We start from the raw sequence: 20,147 nt of genomic DNA, 5'->3' as shown, positions 1-20,147 counted from the left end.
CTCAGACTTTTACTAGCAAAAGACACTTTCAGGGTAGTATATCTGCATTTGTTAAGTATTAAAAATGCATGTATATATCATTTTAGAATCAAACTCCTCAGCAGTTTTGTGGCTCCAAGGATTTTACTGGTCAACATTCATCTCCCTTTCCTTTATCGCTCATATTTAGCCAGTCCTTTTCCAGATCCACATGGATTCCTTAATGAGGGAAGGAGACGAAGGGTTCATTTAGGAGTTGGAGGAATTGGGCATCAATCCCGGAATGACTTCATCAACCAATCACCTTCTTTGACCCCTGGCAGGGCCCTTCACACCCCTCAAGGCTGGCGGCTGGCTAGCGGCCATGGGAAAAAAGGAAAAACCCTGTTTAGTGCATGCACTTATTTATGATTTGCAGGTGGATTACAGTTCAAAGCAGCAGTGTGCCAGCGAATTAATATCTTTCAGTCAAGACCCAAGTCTCTTTTTAGCCAGGTTCATTGTCAGACGTATGAAAAAAATGTGTTTCAAGTTATAGAAAAATTGACTTGATGTGGAGATATGGATTCATCTCATGATTCAGTGTAATTTCTGAACTATTTCATAGCCATTACCATGAGAAACTATCAACCTCTAACTTAGTTTTAGTCAGAGACTTTTGTGTGTTGCCACAGGGAACAGCAACAGTTTCCAACAGTGTCCATCCACACATTGTTGTAAACAAACTGTCTAGTACATGAAGTTCTGTTCTCCTAAATCAGTGAGCTTCTTAGTTGACTAGTTATGAATGGAAATGATGGGCCAGCTGTGTTTGCCAGCTATCATAAGGCTAGGTGGAAGAGTGGCACAGTGTGAACAGGCAGCCACTCGCATTTAAAACCATTCTCAGGGAACGCATTGAAGAAAGAAAGAAAGAAAAAACAGCAGAGAGAAAGAGAGAGAGAGAATGCAAACAAAGCACACCTCTTTATTGAAAACAAATGCACTCAAGATCCCAATTAAGTAAGAATGTCCTCTCTCTCTCTCTCTCTCTCTCTCTCTCTCTCTCTCTCTCTCTCTCTCTCTCTTCTCTCTCTCTCCTCCATTCCAAAGGTTCTAAAAGAGAGAAAACAAATATGGATGCCTGGGAGTGAGGGGTTCTTGGTGATTAAAAGATCATTCATTGAGAAATGCAAACTGCTTATAGAGCACATGTGGCTTTAGCTGCATAGTGCTAATGTTGAGAAACACACATCATATTGTACCTTTATGATTATACCTTACTGTAATAGTAGACATACATAGGTGTGTGAGCAAGCATGTGTGTGCTTGTGTGTGTGTGTGTGTGTGTGTGTGTGTGTGTGCATATCATTTGAACACAAAGGTGCGTGTTTGTAAGTGTTTCTATCTGTGTGTCTGTGTGTTCGTCTTCACAAGAAAATCTCTAATCTAACCCACTCGGCGCACCTCCTCCTCTTGGAGGCAACGAGCAGGTAACGTTTCCAATATTTCTGCCAAGCCATAAAACTATCCCCTCCTCCTCCATCTTGACCCAACTGCTGGCTCCCCCCGGTCCATCACGGTTGCCTGCGGGGCGTTAGGGGCTGAGCGCACGGTGAGAGCCTGCTGGGATGTTTATGTTCCAGCTCAAGGTTGTCTTCAATCATACACAGAGCTGTTTGACAGCTTGCAGCACCGCCTGGCCTCTGTTTACCTCTCCCAATTTCCGACCGGCTTTGTATGCACAATCAGTGCAGCTCAGAGACGATCCAAGAGGGCAGTTCCACCGTGCTCCCTTCAGCCGCAAGACGGAGAAGCGGATCGAAGGCATCATAATGTGATATCATAGAAAATGCCTATGTTTGACTGACTTAATCAGAAGAGGTAAACTGACAAGCAGAAAAACGCAGCCCACATTCATTTTAGATCCATGTTTGAATTCATGCAAGGTGATTTTGTGTTTCTAGCAGTACTTCAGATGAATAAATATTATTCATTTGAATGCATGAATCCAATCATACTCATATAGCAAAGAAAGTAAGATATACTGAAAGTGGGTGTAGCTACACAGTATTCTCAGAACTGGGTTAAAGGGTTTGATCGGGCAGGAGCTCAGATGGTGTTTGCGTGCTTGTGTGTGTGTGTGTGTGTGTGTGTGTTCTTACATACTGTATATTTTTTAACAAACTCTTAATATGCATACCTTGTGGCTGTGTTTCTCAGAAAAGTAAGCTGGCAGGATAAGTGAAAGTGGAGAAACGAGAGGAGGAGTGTGCCTGACAGAACGTGTGGGACTGCAAATAAAAGACTTAAATTTGTTGGACATTATGGATATTGATTTGCGGACATTTAACCACTTAAACTCCTATTAATCCCATTTGGACTCCACACAGCAAGCCGCTGCTGCGATTGGCCTGTATTTGTCTTGAGGTCTGGGATAGACAATGCTGGAGCTGGCTGGTATTTAGACAAGGCAGTGGTCTGTTCTGCAGAACTGGCCTGAGAAGCTGTAATTTTTGGAAGTGAGTTCAGCCTCCAACATTAACAGGAAACGTGTGCTGCTCTGAATGTATACACATGGCCTCAACAAATAAGCAGCATAATACAATATCAATGCTGTGGCTCCACAGAAAGAGAGGAGAAAAGAAAGAAAGTGAGAGAAAGCGAGAGAGAGCAGGCAAACAGATGGAGCTTGTTTCTCAACATATCCATTTTTCTAAATTCTGTAAAAAGTAGAGAAAGGGATTTTTCATGGTTCCTCTACAAATCAACTCACAGACACACACACATACACACACCCAAATAAACACTGATTTATTATAAACACAAACTTAACATTTGCAGCAAATTACATTTTGACTGCACACGCTCAGTGCGGTAGAGGGCTTGACTGAGGTGGGTCTCTCTATGAGGCCCTCTGGAAAAACTGACACATTTAAAGGTAAGAGCCTCATAAGCTGTCCAGACCTCTGTTTACTCACCCAGACCTCCTATTCAGATGAGTCTTAACAATGGCGGGAACTGTTACCTTCCTGAATGGAATTCAACCCCATAAACAAGCGGCGTCAACCATCATTAAGAGAAATGATTTCAACAAGACCGAGGAAGGATGCGTAGCTTTGTCTTCCTTAATTCATCTATTCTCACAGCCTCAGTTGTATAAAACACACATTTCTCAAATTCTCTCTCACCACAAAGTATTTATGTCGCCAATTATGTTTCTCGTTTACCAAAACAAAGCTTTTGTCAGTGGTGTGTCAGTAATTGCCTCTCCCCATGTGTAGAAGTTTACAGTTCTGGAATAAGAGTCCTATTAATGGTGACGAAGTGGCATTAAGCAGTATTTGGAATACCAGAGCTCTTCTGAGGTGTGCCTAATAGTGCCAAAACCCGCAATTACAGGATTTGGTGTCTGTTATAAAAGTTTACATTTTTCTGATGAACACAAGGTGCACTTTGAAATCTGAATTCAACCCCTGAGTGATGAATAGAATCCCTTAATAGGGAGAAAGTAGGATTTTTACCTAAAAGGAATGTAAGAATTTATATTATCATCAAAAGAAATATAATCAATATCTCTTTAAGTAACTTCTGTTTTGGTGAAGTTAGTAATTTAATGTTTCTTGGAAAAGACTCTGGCAACGACTTTTTTAATGTCAAAAGAATGAGCAAAGAGTGTCCAACAAAATGCACAATTTTTCACCCACAGACAATGCAATACACAGAGTAAATTAAACAATGTGTGATTGAGAGCTCCTTTGACACAAACAAATCCTCCTTATTGTGACTCGGACGTCCTTGGCTCTTTCAATTATGGTTGTTTTTGTGTCAGTTGTCATGGAAATTAAGCATCCGGACAGACCTATATCTGCTGGGAAACACAGTTTTGTGCAGCTGCGATGGATGCTGGCTTGTTTTGAGCATCTCTAGAGGTAACAAGAAGGCTAATGAGGACACATCAGGCCTTGTAAAGCTCGACCTTGGATCAGTTTTTACAAATTGCTGCTCCCAGGTTGAAATATGTGCAATTGGGAAAATCAATTCTCAAGGTTACAGCTCCTCTGCACTTCATGTTTGATCCCCCTAAAGAGAACTGAAGTGCAAACTAATAACCCCCAATTTACACGTAAGGAGTGGAGAAAGAGACAGGAGGAAGGAGTGAGTTAGTGTCAGAGAGGGAGAGAGAGGGACAATAGGGTTCATCCATTTCGATATCAGCGTTTGAGATTGCGCTGTGGGCCTGTAGAGTGTGTGTTGACAGCACTTGCAGCCAAACCACTGTGTCTGTATCAACTCTCTGTTGGCTGAGTGTTCATCAATGTGCCGTCGCAGTCATCATCTGCTTGTTTTCCCCACAACACCATGAGGTCATAGCTTAAGTGGCCAATTAGCCCAAACACAGCTCAATCTAGGACATCTCCAGAGATAGCAAGAGCAAAATGAGGAAAGGGATTTATGGTTGGATTGCAGCACATCTGCGGACGGAGGATCATGAAACCTACCTAACATACGCCTGTCATCTTACTATCACACCTGCATTTGTGTGTGTGTGTGTGTGTGTGTGTGTGTGTGTGTGTGCATTCATGATTCCTGTCTGTTGGTGTCTAATCTGTTTTGGTTAAACTTCTGGTGGGCTCACTGTGAGGTCTGGGATGAGCAGGGGAAAATAGCTGTCATAATTACCCATGTCTGTATCTTTCGGCTAACTTCCCTGTTTCCTAATTACGGCCTGCTAACAATCTTCTTGCCTAATTTATGCGTGTTGGTCGAGATGTGGGCACCCTCTGGTCAAACACTCTCACAGTCCTGCCAAAATTGTTACTCGTGAATATTCATCAACCATAATCTCCACTGAAACCTCCAAACAACTGTACGTGATACCAGGGCGCCGAGGAAGAAGTTCAACAGGGTTTCTCTGTTCAGAGAGAGAGAAGGTACCAGGTGTGCATGAATGTGGAAGAAGCTAAGGTGACAGGGGTAAGAAGAGATTAAAGGAGGATAGAAGTGGTGACAGCAAGAAAGAGAAGAAGTAGAGGCTGACGGAGAGAGAGGGAGATTGACTCGACATTTCCAGATGGAATGGCTGAATGTAAACACAGCTGGATGTAATAGAAGAGCATTTATTGGCTGCATTTTAATTATTGCTTTGCCTTGCCGTCGACTGCCAAGGCCTGTTGTGTATACACAGAATGTGCCGTTGACAGCTTATCTGAATCCAGCCTCGCTTTTCACGGAGAAGGTGCTAACTCAAAAGGACTTGGCAACGCTGAAAAATGTATCTGTTCAATTCAAAAGCAGCATTGTTTGGGATTAGGTGGTGAACTGATCCGTCATGTGTGATGTAATGGTGTTCTGTAGGTATTTGTTGCAAACCCTCTCCCTGCATCTCTTGTTGTGTTGGAGGAAAAAATAAAATATGAGCTGAAAGAGGTCAGGTACGATTTCAAAACATAAAACCAGTTTATTAAAATAAATAGGCATGCGGGTAAAAATCAATTCTAGAATGAAACATGCCTTCACCTGTCCTCTCCCCACCATGCTGGTGTGTAGAGCAGAAATGCCAAATAAATAATCTTAAATAAAATCAACATGTGCTGTTACACAGTCACCATTAAATGAGGTTATTTGGCTTAGGGGACAGTGAAAGGCTGAAAGCTGTTCCTGGTTATATCAGTGGCGAGAGACATGATGACAAAGAGTGAGGACTCTGAAACTTTTCAGGAATACATTTTAGGAATTTACTTCATCCAGATTACAGACGCTTTAGTATTCATCCCTGTCCTCACTTCATAATATTTTAATGGAACACTCTGTACAAAATGGAGCCTCCCTGATCCTGGCATACACTATGGGGCTGTATGTGTAAACAGGCTTTAAAGGCACGAAACTCCAACACAAGTTCTGTCAGACATCCAGTCAACATCCAAACAAGACGAATGGTTTCCCTTAAGCATCTGGACATAAAATGCAATCGGCAAAGATGAGCCGAACTTGTCTTCAATTATGAAGTCATTTGGAAAAACACAGATCTGCCCATGTGCTGATTCACCAAAACAAGAAAAAGATGGGGACACAGTATGGTTGTTAACAGGGTCTGGATTGAGCTATAAGATAAATACGACTGTCTGTATGCATGTGTGCAAGCATGTGTGTGTGCGTGCCTGCATGCTAATGTGTTTGTGTGCATATGTGTGTGTGGCCATATATTTACATAGACTGTCTCCTTTGCACCAGAATTATCACAATAATACCCACTCTAACCTTAACCCAATACAAACCACAATGTCCCCATGGGTTCTTTAGCATCTGAGATCAGAAGAATACCATCATGTGCTTATCAAATTGAATGCCAATAGATATGACATGCATAATGTATGGTTAGTCAGTGACAAAAGCGTAGCTCCTTAGCTGGGGACCATTTTTTGGCAAGGAAACTCTGTATTCTGTAATCACATACATACTGTAAGAATACTGGATTGCATGCAAACGAGCATGCAGCACGTTTGTGTTGCTATTGAGCTGCTAATTGTTTAAAATTCTAAATTGTGAGATTTTATTGAAATAAAGTACTGCTTAGTAAATCACATGTATGCTTAATTGAAGGGCGGAACCCCATGATTCAGAAAAGGTAAGCAATAGAAACAGTAAAATACTATTAAACAATAAAGCAATGAAATTGAATGTAAACAATCTACATAAAGTGGAAATGTGCTTGAATTTACTTAACAGTCTGCCATATACATGCTACCAGTGGATAACTGGTGTGTGATGTTGTCTACATTAAATAGTTACCATGGCATTGGCACAGGCATTTCTCTGGCTTTAGGTTGGTCAGAGTTATTTCAACCCTCCTTTTCTCCGGCTTGACATCTTTACACAGAAATCAAAACTGTGTCAGCTCCATCATAAACCCGGTATAAATGCTCTGCGTAAAGACGGCTATGGTTGGCAATTGGAGAGAGAAAGTCAGGTTAGCAGCAGCAGCCACGGCTGCAGCTACACAGGTGCATGCTATATGACTATATAAGGCCATATAGGCCAGCTTTTCCTGCAGTCCTGGGCTTCAAACTGCCAACAGAAAGTCAACGGGTGACGTCACAGTTACTTTGACCATTAGTTTCAACAGTTTATTCTAAACACTCTCCCTCTCTGGTGTTGTCTCGGTGCACAGTAGGCCACATCAGTGTGACTGAGTGTGCATTTTTTTAAGTGAGTGTTAATTAAGTTATTACATGTTAAATGTTGGCAGCCCTTGTTGCTATATTTGTGAGGACCTTGCATTGACTATAGTTTTCACCAACTAATTCACTAATTCACACTAATTCATCAACAAGCCCTCACAAGCAGTTCTACAAGTCCTACAAACTTACACAAGCCCACAGAGACACAGACACACAGGCAAAGACACAGACACACAAACACACACACATACAATATATGTGCATGCATTCTAGAGAGGGGACAGAAGGGCACATCCCATCCATGCTTGACATCTGTGTGGAGCAGAGGTCCTCGCTCTGTCAGTGTTTTGAGTGGTCATTCCAGGAGAGGTCATGCATGACTTAAAAGGACAGGCAGACGGCCATTTCATACAACAAAACCCATAGTCACCCCCAATACCTGGTGACCCCTCCAAACACACACACACACACACACACACACACACACACACACACACATACACAGCACAGACCAGTGATCAAAGGTAAAGTTATCTGTCTCTACCTGCCCAAGTGGATATACGTATACACACACTCAAAAAAAACCCCAACATATTTACACACATACATGGACAGTCACACATGCCATGCATACCGCAGAATCACTCACACAAATATATGAGTCACTCAACTGTCCACCACTGACAATTGATCAGAGACTGCCCTCACACACATTTCAAACACACACACTCTGACTCCCCCATGACTCCAGTGACCTTTGACCTTAGGTGAGTGGGGTCGCTGTGTGATGGTGAGGGTTCATTCTCTGTGTATGAGGTCATTTCCTGCCAGAGTGGCGGCGAGGGGCGAAAGGGGGCCGTATTGGTTGACCTCATACGGAGGCACAGTGGGGGGCCTCATGATACAGATACTGAGGGACAAAACAGGACATAACCCACTACACAATATGTTGTAACAAAGTGTATTTTATTTCATTTCATTGAACATATTCTATAAAGTGTGTTTTATTTTTAGACCACATTTTCCTTCTTAGCTAACTCCTGTGGGAGTTGCTACATTGTTACACACCTGTGTACCCAGTACTACCGCTGGAGCAGTTGGGGGTTCAGTGCCTTATTCATGGGCAATAGTTGTAGCAGTTCACAGTATTTGTGGAGATACACTGGGGGAGAACATTACTCATTACACTCCTCCCACCCAGCTCTTCTCAGCCGGTCCATGCATTCAGACCTTCAGGTCAGAATCCTGCTTCTCTAACCTTCCAAAAGTCCAACCCAGAGACAATTTAGGTTACTTTAATACACCCACAGAAAGTTCAGTTTGAGTTTGTGATGAATGAACAGGTCTTCTTCCTTCTGGCTCCCTAATGGTGGAATGACCATTGTTGTATCTTCTGTTGCAAGCTGAAAATAAATACTTCACGTCCCTCTCTCCCCCTCCCATATCTTCCCCCTCTACTTGTTCCAATATTTCTCATCTTGAAGAAAAAAAATATATGCTTTCTACCTCTCACCTCAGCTTTTGTATCATCTACATTTCCCAATAATGCACGATTATTCAAGGGTAACAGGGATATTTTGATGTGTTTTGTCAGGACACTGTGGCTCTGGCCCTTGCACTCTTTACTCTTGCTTGTTTGTAATGTAGGTGACCAAGGATTTTTATTCTACTGTTGCTCTGGATAAGAGCATCAGCTTAGTGCCTAAAATGTAAATGTAAATTATATGAATTATATGAATCTTGTTAAAAACATTAAGAAAACTAAAAATGACACTGTAGTACTCATCACAGTCATAGTTTTCATTTTAAAATTTCTGTCTCCAGCTGATTGGGGCTATATCTCAATATGACATCAAAGACTGGAGTTGTTAGTGCATGTTCACGCTGAATAAACATAACAGATAAGAGCAGGCTCACACAAGCATCACCATTTCTACTTTGATGCCATAAACCACAGACCTGAGCGACATTTTCCAGCAAACAGTCCTCTGTATATGACAGAACCAAAATGCTCTTTGTTTGCTGTTTCTGCCGAAGTGGGGGTCTGTGTATATAGATCTGACGGAGAAAAAAAGGAAAAGCCAGAAAATGAGGAATCTGCTCTGAGCTGCATTTGTAAACAAGACAAACATAATCAGCATCTAGAGAGCCACATCTGGCTCTGGTCGGGCCGTGCCTGGGCTCTGATTGAGGAGCCCGGCAGGCTCCATTGTTTCCCCAGAGTTGTTTTGTACAACGTCAAAGGAGAAAATCAAAGTAGATGGTATGTAAAACATTGACATTGTCTGGAACAAATGCTTCAACACAAGCTGCATCATAGACTGTCAAAATGCCATGTTCAAAGATTGCTATCATGTTCATGTTACAGTCCATATGTATGAGGTGCCAGTGGCGATTGGCAATAGGTGGTCTTGTATTTCCAAAACAATTTCTTCCTCTCATATATTCTAGATTTGTATCACCCTCATGCATAGCCTATGGTTCAACCTGTAGAGCACTATCTTTAGAAGGGTAGATTATGAAACCACATTCATTTATATCAATTGAATTCTTAGAAAGTGGTTATTGCAATGTTTATTTATTGATGGTGTGATTGTGGAAAAGAAGGGCAAGGATGAGGAGAGGGAGGAGCAGAAGAAAGAGGAGAAGGAGGATAAGGGTGAGTAAGAAAATGGGCCCAAGGATGAGAATAACTACACAAATTTTATGCCACTGCAAACTACACAAAACTGCGGCGTCAATGATGACAACATGATTTATATCTATTCCTATATTGGAAGCACACACTGTATGGTTTCATGCATCTTTTGAGAAAAATGCATACTACCGTACTAATGTATTTTTACAGTCGCTGATGGTAAGACAGTAGTAACTTTTGTGTTTTTTCTTCAGGCATTTTTTTTCTGAGGTATGGTTGCGCAAAAACCGCTGCAACGCCCTATAAAGAGAGGTGAAATAGAACAGAACTCCAATTTCAACTCTCAATAAAAACCCAGCGAATGTCAGATGGGGTTTCTGGCTTGTATTTAGCAGACAGCGTGAAGTCACAGCGTATATACAAAGCGCAGTTATAGCTCTCCAGAACTGTGTGTAAAATCCATTGTGCTGCAAGGAGAGAGCCCCAAACATGCCCCAGGGGAAGCCTCCTTTTCTTCTTTTTATAGGAAAGGCCTTAATTCATGGAGACAAACCGAGCCATCATTATATTTAACAGATTATCATAAACATTCTTGGACGCTGGATGTAAATGGTAAATGTGTCTCGTTAGACGGACGGGTGGGTAAACACAGGGACTCGACCTTACACACACACACACACACACACACGTAGAATCATGCACATATAGGCATGCAAGAATGCACACAGACACGCCCACACACACACACACATGTGCACACACACACACACACACACACACACACACACTGGTCTACCATGTAGGCACACCTGTATGACTCTTGAGTGTAGGTGGGAATGCACCTTAGGCTACAACCTAGGTTTGTAAAACAACACTCCCTTTCTCTATGATATGGTTTGCTCAAGTAACAACCATAGAAAACATTAGGCACAGTGTGGGTCTGATATTCCGCTTTCTATCATTTCTATTCTATCTGTAGATTACTCTGGTTTCACTACATGATAACATATTATTACCAAAACAGTCAAAGTTAAGCATGACTTACATAATATATAGTAAGGCCTACACAGATCTGTTGTAGTTGGATAAACTACAGATGTAGGTAGGAATTTTTGCACAACAATTATGACCCATAGTATTTTCTCTTCACATTTTGACCTTCACATATCGCCGACATTTTGTTTTCCACAGTTACAAGTCCCCATCTAAAGGGAACATTGGTTTTCTTCATTGCGTTAAAATGTTTCCCCTGTATTCTCACCCAGTGCGATGAGGCTGCTGATGTTTAAAAGCTATTCCGAAAAGCGAAGGAGTGTGAGAACAATGGTGCCCATACAGCCAAGCCACTGACCCGTCGTCACCCAGTACATCTCCATGGGTTTCTGCAGTAAAGATGAGGCCCTGGAGGAGACCGACCAGGCACCACAGAAAACGCCTGCGTGTGTGTGTGTGCATAACTGTGCATATGTGTTTAACATTTGTGTGTGTGTATGTGTGTGTGTGTGTGTGTGTGTGTGTGTGTGTGTATGACTGTGTTTGTCACAGAGCAAGCATCCCTGACACTCCCATCCACCCACCAATTAACCCCCAAGCGCCAACCATCCACCCAACGCTTTCCTTATTCACTTCTGTCATGCCCTCCTAACCTTCACTCTCTCCTTTTAGGAAACACTGGGTAACTAACTAGTAGGATGTCACAAAAAAAGTGATGATAGTCTAAAACCTTTTTTGTGCACAGCACCAAACTATTAACAAAATCTCATTGTAAGGCTCCCTGTATGCATTGTATGCTCCCTGCATATTACTGTGACACATCTGACACACTGTTTAAGCACAGAGTGGACTTACTGGAATGGAGGGAGGAGAAGTTGGCTGAGGGCGCGGTTCTGATTGAAAAATAAATACTTTTCATACAGCATATGCGGTATAGAAAGTAAGCTTTGTCTGAAAGGCAGAGGAAATGGAAGGGCCAATGGTACCAGTGTGTGTGAGTGTGTCTGTATGTGCGTGTGTTTATGCATGTGTGTTTATGTACGTGCTGCCATACTTGGGTACGTATGCCTCTGGTGTGTGTGTATGCGTGCCTGTGTCTTTGTAGCTTTGTGTGTCAGCGAAGCCGAGTGAGTAATGAAGCTGATTATTTCTATCTGTCAGGCAGGACATCCTGCCTGCACCGAGGGCCATGTGGGGCTGCTGATGATGGCCTCAACACATGCTGGGCTTCCGAAGAATAAATCCTGACTAAATAAACACTCCGTGCCTTCATCAGCCTTTACCTCTTTCCTCAGCAGATGCCCTCATCCTGACTGATTCTGCATGCATGTCACATTAATGCACTTCAGTGCACGCACTGTTGAAAGAGGTTTACATGTACCGTACAGCAGACTTGCATTAATAAATGTTCTGGTCTCCTCAAAGTTTTGCAAGTGAAGCAACCTATAATACCTCAATCTGGCTTAACTGAGCTAGAACTGCGACAAAAACCTCAATCTGACACAGTGATACACACAGATACACACAGAAAGGGGAGTCTAGATAGAAAAACACACAAAACATGCTAATACTAAACACACTTGTCCCCAACTTGTAGATTCTTGTTCAAGCCATGTATTTTTAGATTACTGATGAGGACACATCTATTTTGTATTTTACACCTATTTTATATTTTTGTTAGGCCGATGTGATGTTAGTCATGTTCACTTTTACTTATTTGACATTCAATGTATGTGCATGTATCAATTTCAAAGGAAGGCTCATGTTAGTGTTAATCAAAAATCATCACAAATCCTGAATCAAGCAGTAGCTAATGAAAAATGTAGTTCCCTAATCTAGGCCGGAGGTGGTGTGTGTGTGCTTCTGTGTGTGTGTGTGTGTGTGTGTGTGCGTGTGTGCGCTGACATCTGTTCCCCTCTAGGTCGAAGGTGGAAAAACCTCTGGTTCAACCCCAAGCGATGACTGATGGAGTCCAATCAGACTCTTTATTTGAAGAAGCAGTATATGGGTCTCCATATTTAGGGCACACAGCGGTGGATTCATGTGTACCCCCGTCTGCTCAGCACCATACCCCCTTATTCCTGAGCCTTGCAGTCACCAAGACGCAGAGACACATTTTACTGCAGGGGCACAAAATGTCTCTGGAAATGGTTTCGGGGTCTGAGGCCCCAGTTAGTGTTGATTTTAAATGAGCATGAGTAATTTTCAGGGCTCTGCTTAAACTTGTGTGTGTTTGATGTATGTGGGTGTGCACACTCTGCTTGGGTTTGTGTGCAAGTACATCTGTATGTGTGTGTGTGTGTGTGTGTGTGCTGTATGTGTGTGTGTGTGTGAATGCTTTTGCAGCAATGTGTTCATACAACCTTTTGTGTACCTGTTGTTGTGCAAGTAAGTTTGTGACCATGGCTTACGTATGTGTGTATATATTATGGTGTTTATGAGTGTGTGTGTGTGTGTGTGTGTGTGTGTGTGTGTGTGTGTGTGTGTGTAGTGGTGGGGGTGTTCTTCTATGGTGAAGAAGAAAAATAGTAGGGGGCTGCAAAATAGTGTCTAACGGGGAGCTTGTGCAAACACAGAGGCAGAATCAGTCCTGCGCTGTTTCCTCCATCCACACAGAGCAACAGAGCCTGTTCTGTCCAGATCGCCTCTCTGCTCTCTGCATTATGACACTTACCTGCCATAATTCTGCTGTCACGTCTAACATTGCATCCTTAATTTCGATGCCTTTTTACTTCAAGTGCCACTAAACCCCAGGAAATTCATTCAAAACTCAATGTATAATTTCAAAATGTATAGACCTCAATGGCATTATTAGATGGTATTCCTCAGTTCGTCAAAAGTTGACCTTTTAGAGATTCAAGGTTTCCATCCAACAGCCTCATTGCCACTTACAGATCATATACTGAGCCTACAACTAGCCATGTGTCCTGTGTGCAGCGAGGCTCGATCCAAGACAAATAGCTCAATGATATATGCGTCTGTGACAGGATGCAATAGTACTGATGTTTTGATTATAGCTCAGTAATTACTAAGTTATAAGTTCCATCGGTAGAAGTTTCACTTACTGGTTGGTAATCATAGAGCATTTTCTAAAGGCAAGTAAATCATGGCTAAAGTTTCATATAGGACAGTAAAAAAGATTATAGATTGTAAGCATGGCTTGTATATTAGATGGTACTATATACAGTATACAATAGGCCTAGTACAACTTATTCAGTATATTGAAAAAGAATGCAACAATGGTAAAAAATACTTTTCCACTAACAATCTATTTAAATGGATGCAATCTACAAAATCTATCTTGTGACTATTCCTTTCACAAAAATACATTTACACCCTTGCCAAACACACACACTAGAATGCACACAGTTGCACAAGTTTTTTGTGAGTCCTATGTGAAGACGTGCGTGTCAGAGAGAAAAGGCTCCATTCTCGCTGGGTGATGGCCCAGTGAAAAGCATACTGTTTGGTGGGAAGCTGATATATTTGCAAATAACACGGTAATCTCCCCATGGCGGGCCAAACATGCCAGTGTTTGCTTGCTTATTCCACATAAAAGAAGAGCTCATTCGCTCGCTCTCATACACAAGCAAAGGCAAACTTTCCCTTTATTGTGCAGACTTCTCTCTTTCTCCTTCTTTTATTTTTTCCCCTTCCTCTCTGGGCCCTGGAAGGGCGCACTCATACACTCACCCCGGAACAAGCCTGGAGGTATTCAGACCACACACAGAGCAGTGCAAGACTCTCTCCCCCTCTCCCTGACTCTCTTTCTTTTTCCCTCTCCCTTGTTTTCTCCTTCCCTCCCTCCCTCCCTCCTCTCTCATTCCCTCTTATAGGGTCTCTCTTTCTGGATCACTCCCTCTTCTACTCTTCTAGTTCTCTCTCTCTCTCTCTCTCTCTCCCCCTCACTGTTTTCCTCTTTACATCTCGGCCCCCCTGGTCCCAGCCTGGCCGAGGCAGAGTGCAGCCCGAGTCGTGCCGTCGTTGCGTGGCTCTATCTCCAGTCTAGCAGTGTGTTCTGGCCCTCTGTTTGTTTGAACATGCTGATGTGAACTGTGGAGGGCATGGTCACTAAGTATGATATTTGTGCCTGTGAGACCACCCAGCCAGCCAGGCCAGGACACGGGGTGTTAGCCTTTATTTTTCAACGCCTCCGCTCTTCCCAGGGCCTCAAAGCTGAATGCGATTAATCCCTCTCTGTCACCAATATCTGTGAATATGACGCAGCTTGGTTAGCAATCAGTTGTGCAACATCCAGGTGAAAGATGGGACAGCGGAAGGAAAGATTCTGTGTGTGCAGTGATTGAGCAGGGAGAAAGGAAGAAAAGCGGGAGTCAAATGAGAGGAGGTAATTTGTTAAAGCGATTCCCTCTAGTGGCTGTGGAAGAAAAGTCAAGAAAAGGAACGACACCTCAGCTCCTTGACAATTTCAACAGTATCCATGATTTCCACAGTATCACAGTCTACAATCCGCAATCAGTGCACATACAAAGACAGCTGCGAACCGTTTGACAAAGACAAATGAGGCATCTGTAGACAATCACATTCTCAATGGGTGTGAGCAAACAACTTTACTGTTATCATATAGATCAAAGCAGTTGAGCATTGTGTCTTTTTTATATAAGTGGGAGGAGTTCATTAAGGCTTGTTTAAGGAAGTCTAAAGGCATGAATGGCCTTGAACTGGTTGGTCTGACATGGTAGCAGACAGCTGATTCTGTGGATAAGGAGGCCTAAGCGTCGCGTTGGGTGGCACCATGTGTGAGCTGGGGATTTACAGTGTCTCCAGACCACACACAGACAGACAGAGAGAGGGGGAAGAGGGAGAGAGGATATGGAGAAGTGGAGCAAAAAAGGAGGAGAGGAAGAGGGAGAGAGAGAGAGAGAGAGAGAGACCAACCAAGAGAGAGAGAGACCAAGAGGGAGAGAGAAAGAGAACTGCTGATCCAAGGTCACTGTGAATTGTGATTGTAGGTCAAAAATATCAGTATGACTTTGATGATTTTGTGTGTGTGTGTGTGTGTGTGTGTGTGTGTGTGTGTGTGTGATGTGGTTTACTTATAACCCAGGCCACCCTGTCAGCTGAATTTGAATCATTTTAATTAAAAGGTTCCACATCTATTTGAAAGTCATATTTCTGTAAATTGGATGTATGGTTGTATTTCACAAGTCTACCTTGACAGGCCATACTACTACTTTTGACAGATTTAAATAGACGGTACCCTCCTGTATCAAAGAAACAAAATAAAGAAAAATGGAAAAATTAAATAATATGCCAATAAATACAGATTTGTATGTCCTTTGAGTTAGAAGCCTTGTGCTTTGTGGGGCCTTTCTCTGTGATTCAGTGTAAAGTTTTCCAGCTCGTGTGTTGGGGGGGGAGTGCAGTACAACCATGAAGGGGAAAGCAATGTGTGCTAAATGGTCCATAAGCATGGCTTGGCCTGGCCCTGCAAGCCCCTCTGGACCCCATATGGGGAATATGTGTGCGCTGCATGCATGGACGCATGGCCTAGCCCTCAGCAGGACTGCTCCCCACCGGATAACATCCCATAAAACACAGACACACATAATGCACACATGCACACACACACACACACACACACACACACACACATATGAGACATGGCCAATATGCATACCATTGGTACAAAAGGCTGATATATACATTTTGGTGTCATCTGTAATGTGGCATCAATCAGCGTATTTTTAAGCTGGCTATATTGGTTTCTTTAGTGCTTATTGAAGCAGGTTGAGGTTCAAGTTAAAGTGACCCCATTCAAACACACAGACAGCCATGCATGTAATACACCTCAGTGTGGGTCCACACACAAACATAATCTCAATTTCGGACACAGACAAACACAACATCACAAACGCACACTCTCTTGCTCTTTCTCTCTCCCTCTCCCTCACACACATACACACTTACCCACACACACACACACAAGCTCTCCATTCAACTTTATCTCCCTTCACACACACACCACACAACAACCCCTGCATACAAAATCCGTCCAATCTAGACGGCAAAGTACCCTTGTCTCCACATCTCCCCTGTAGGAATTGAACTACTACAGACACCACGTTGTGCTCCCCCTGATCCTGATTGTGGAGCGGGGAGCAGAGGGGAACATAATTGCATGCTTAAACGCCTGAGAAACGGACGTCCAGTTCTGCTGAGTTGGTGCTTTTTGTGTGGCCTCATTGTTGGGACGTGCAGTCATGCAGCTCTCTGAGTCCCTGTCGGTGTTCACGTTGGGTTAGGGGGGTTTCAGAGGAGTGGAAGAGGGGGAAATTGTCTAGCGGCCAGATATTTCATTCCAAGACCAAGCACTTTGTGCCTATCCACCATGCCTGGCAGGAGGAGGAGGAGGGTGGCTGTGCCGAGGACAGAGTAAAAGAGAGAGAGAAATTAGAGGTTCTCTCCTCTTTTTGTTGCATTTCTATCCCGTGGTCTCACACTTTTGTTGCTGGCCATTGAATCAGCTGTTTCAGGAGGCCTGCGGAGGCCTTGATAGCGAGGGATTTGGAAAAACAGAAGCAATACACAAACACAAGGATGTACACATCATATACACATGCGCACACGCACAGACGCCACAGTCAGTTATACTTTCTGGTTGATGTGCTTATTGTGGCCCAAGTGGACAAACAAAAGGCTCCTCTATGGGGTTGCAGTGTAATGAGAGGCGGTTTGATCGTAAATATGTTGCTGCTACAGAGTTTTCCATCTCACTGCAGGACAAAAGGGACAAGCCATCCAATTCGGGTCATCGGAGGCTTCGACGTCGTAACTCAACTCACTGAGCAGAATCGATTGTGTCATCATGGCTGTCTGTGGCCCCAAATTGGTCAACAGAGGTAGCTGCAGTCCCCAATCACAGGTGACAGTTACAGCAACAACGGTATTGAAGATGAGGAAGAGGAAGAAGACAACAAACATGTGGTTGCTGAAACTCTCCCTCTCCCCTTCCTGTGCTTCTAGCTGTGGGTCTGAGAGCCCTGTGACATTTAGGGAGAGTTCCTGCAACAATGTTCGGGGGGTTCCTTTCAAGTGTGTGCCTTGCGGTTGTGTAATTGAGTGCCTCAGAAAAAGAGAAAAAGACATGGAGGGAGGGAGAGAGAGAGAGAGAGAGAGAGAGTGAGAGAAAGAGGTGGGGGAGAGGGAGAAACTGGATTATGTTCAAAGCTGCTTGGAAGAGATTCAAGTATTGTACAACTTAATTAAAAAGCATGGCAGCACCCTTTTTGTCTCCAGCCTTACTGAATAGAAGCTATTTACAGTGGCGATCCTTTACTTTTAGAATCATTGAAATAGCTGCTGATGATGAATAATATAAATTCAAGATGATAGCTGCCTTTGAACGACTACCAACCGGCCAACATAAGTAAAAGGAATTCTTTGTGGCATAAAGAATAGATGAAGTCTGTGGGTATCAGTCTCACACTGAGCCTTGATGCACCTTGTGTTTCACTGGACTTGGACTCTTAGAAGACAAGCAGTTTGCACATTCCGTCATTCAGAAGTAATTAGTGTGTAGTTACTGTGTAGCAGAGTTAGAAAATTAGGGCTCATGGCAACAATGCCACCTAAAAGTTCATAAAATGCCCATTCAATTGTGAAAATAGAGGGGGAAAAAATGCCCTTGGATTGGTTTCTCAACTTGTATGTCATCTGTGTCATGTCAGCGTGAATTCTCAAATACAGTCGAAAAAAATGCAGTAAACCTAAAACAGTTGCATCCGAAAAGGAAAAGACCTTAACAGAAAAAGTCCTTGAGAAAAACTTAAATTCTGTGCAGTAATTATCACAAAAGAAAAGAAAATGTATCACAGAGTTTGTTACATTTGTGTACAAAACAATCCAAAACACCTTTTAAAAAATTGGATTTTTTCCATTATCACTTAATTTATGATGATCACCACTTACTGTAATCAGGTACAATTGTATTTAGATTAGAATGATGTCACAACTACTGCAGCTGAATTAGGTAGTGAGAGAAGAGAGGAGAGGAGGGAAAAGCAGCCAAAATATCATGGCTACTATGATTCAGCCCCTTTGATTAAAAAGCATGTTGGACATGTTAATATTAGACATGACAAACGCTGTCTGTGACATCATACAAATCCAACCGTGTTCAGTTCAGTAAGAGCGAAGACACATTCTCGCACCGTGAATGAATTACTAAGAAACTAATGAAGTGGATAGGAAAGCAAGAGAAGACAAATGAGAAAAAAGAAAAAAAACAAGAATTATCAACCTTATTTTCCATTTCTGCAATCAATGGTTATGAAGCTGAAACTGTCATTTTTGGCATGGTGGTAATTGGTTTTGGCCCAGGTTGGACCCTCTGACTCATGGGAGAGAGGCGGTGGAACACAGATGGAGTGTTTCCTAAGCTCCTAAGAGGAGGACAAGACCTCCATTCAGGTCTTCCTCTCCAACCACTGATTATGACCAACAACAGACGTCCAGCAAACGTCTGGTCCAACACCATGTTTTATTCAAATCAAACTTCGATTTAACCAAATTAATCTGACTGAGATGAAAGCTATTTAGCAGCAGGGAATGCCTTCTCCAGAGAAAAGGTCTGCTCTTAAGTCAGTCCAGGTGGGTTTCTTGAAGCAAGTGGGCAAAATTCATGCCGGATGCAAAAGGAATGGTATCCTCCTGACCTGATTAGAATAAATTATGAAACAGATCACCCTTAGATTTTAGAGATTTTGTTAAATGTGATGAAATTGTGCCTTGCTTAAAGGGGCACTTCACCAAATTGCAAAGCTGGTATAGCTATATTATAGGCTATACATTATCCACTACTAAACAGATGCACTACTACTACGACTACTGTTTCACTCTTTCTTGATATAAGAGTTATTGAGATATTATTATTGAGGTTTTTATTGAGTTATTGAGATTTTTGAGTGTGAAAAGTTGCTCTGTGTATCATGGACTTTAGACTTTTTATATTCAAGACACATTTTCTGGCAATGACACATGGACATTTCTTCAGGGAAAAGAAATTGGCAATAAAAAAAAAAGTTTTTGTGTCTTGTACTATATTGATTTTTCGTTATTGACCACAGTCCTCAGCTATAGTGTTTGTCCTTGTCTATTGCAGGTTATTCATGGTCATCCAGTGCAGAACAGTCAGGCTTGCAGCACTTTTTCAACCAAATATGCCTGAAGTTTTTCATAAAAGGCTGCATGTTTTTGTCCCCAAACTCACACCATTTAAAACTATTGTGCTGAGGAAGAGCCAAACCTAAGTTTGAAAAACCTAAACTTCACTTTGGATAACAAAACCAGAGACCATTTAGGCCTACTTGAGGCAGTCACTTAACAAAATCCTCTAGCCATCTGTCAAAGGAATT

This window comes from Centroberyx gerrardi, chromosome 8, assembly GCF_048128805.1.
Source record: "Centroberyx gerrardi isolate f3 chromosome 8, fCenGer3.hap1.cur.20231027, whole genome shotgun sequence".
Taxonomy (NCBI): Eukaryota; Metazoa; Chordata; class Actinopteri; order Beryciformes; family Berycidae; genus Centroberyx; species Centroberyx gerrardi.
Note: the sequence above shows the minus strand (reverse complement) of the source record.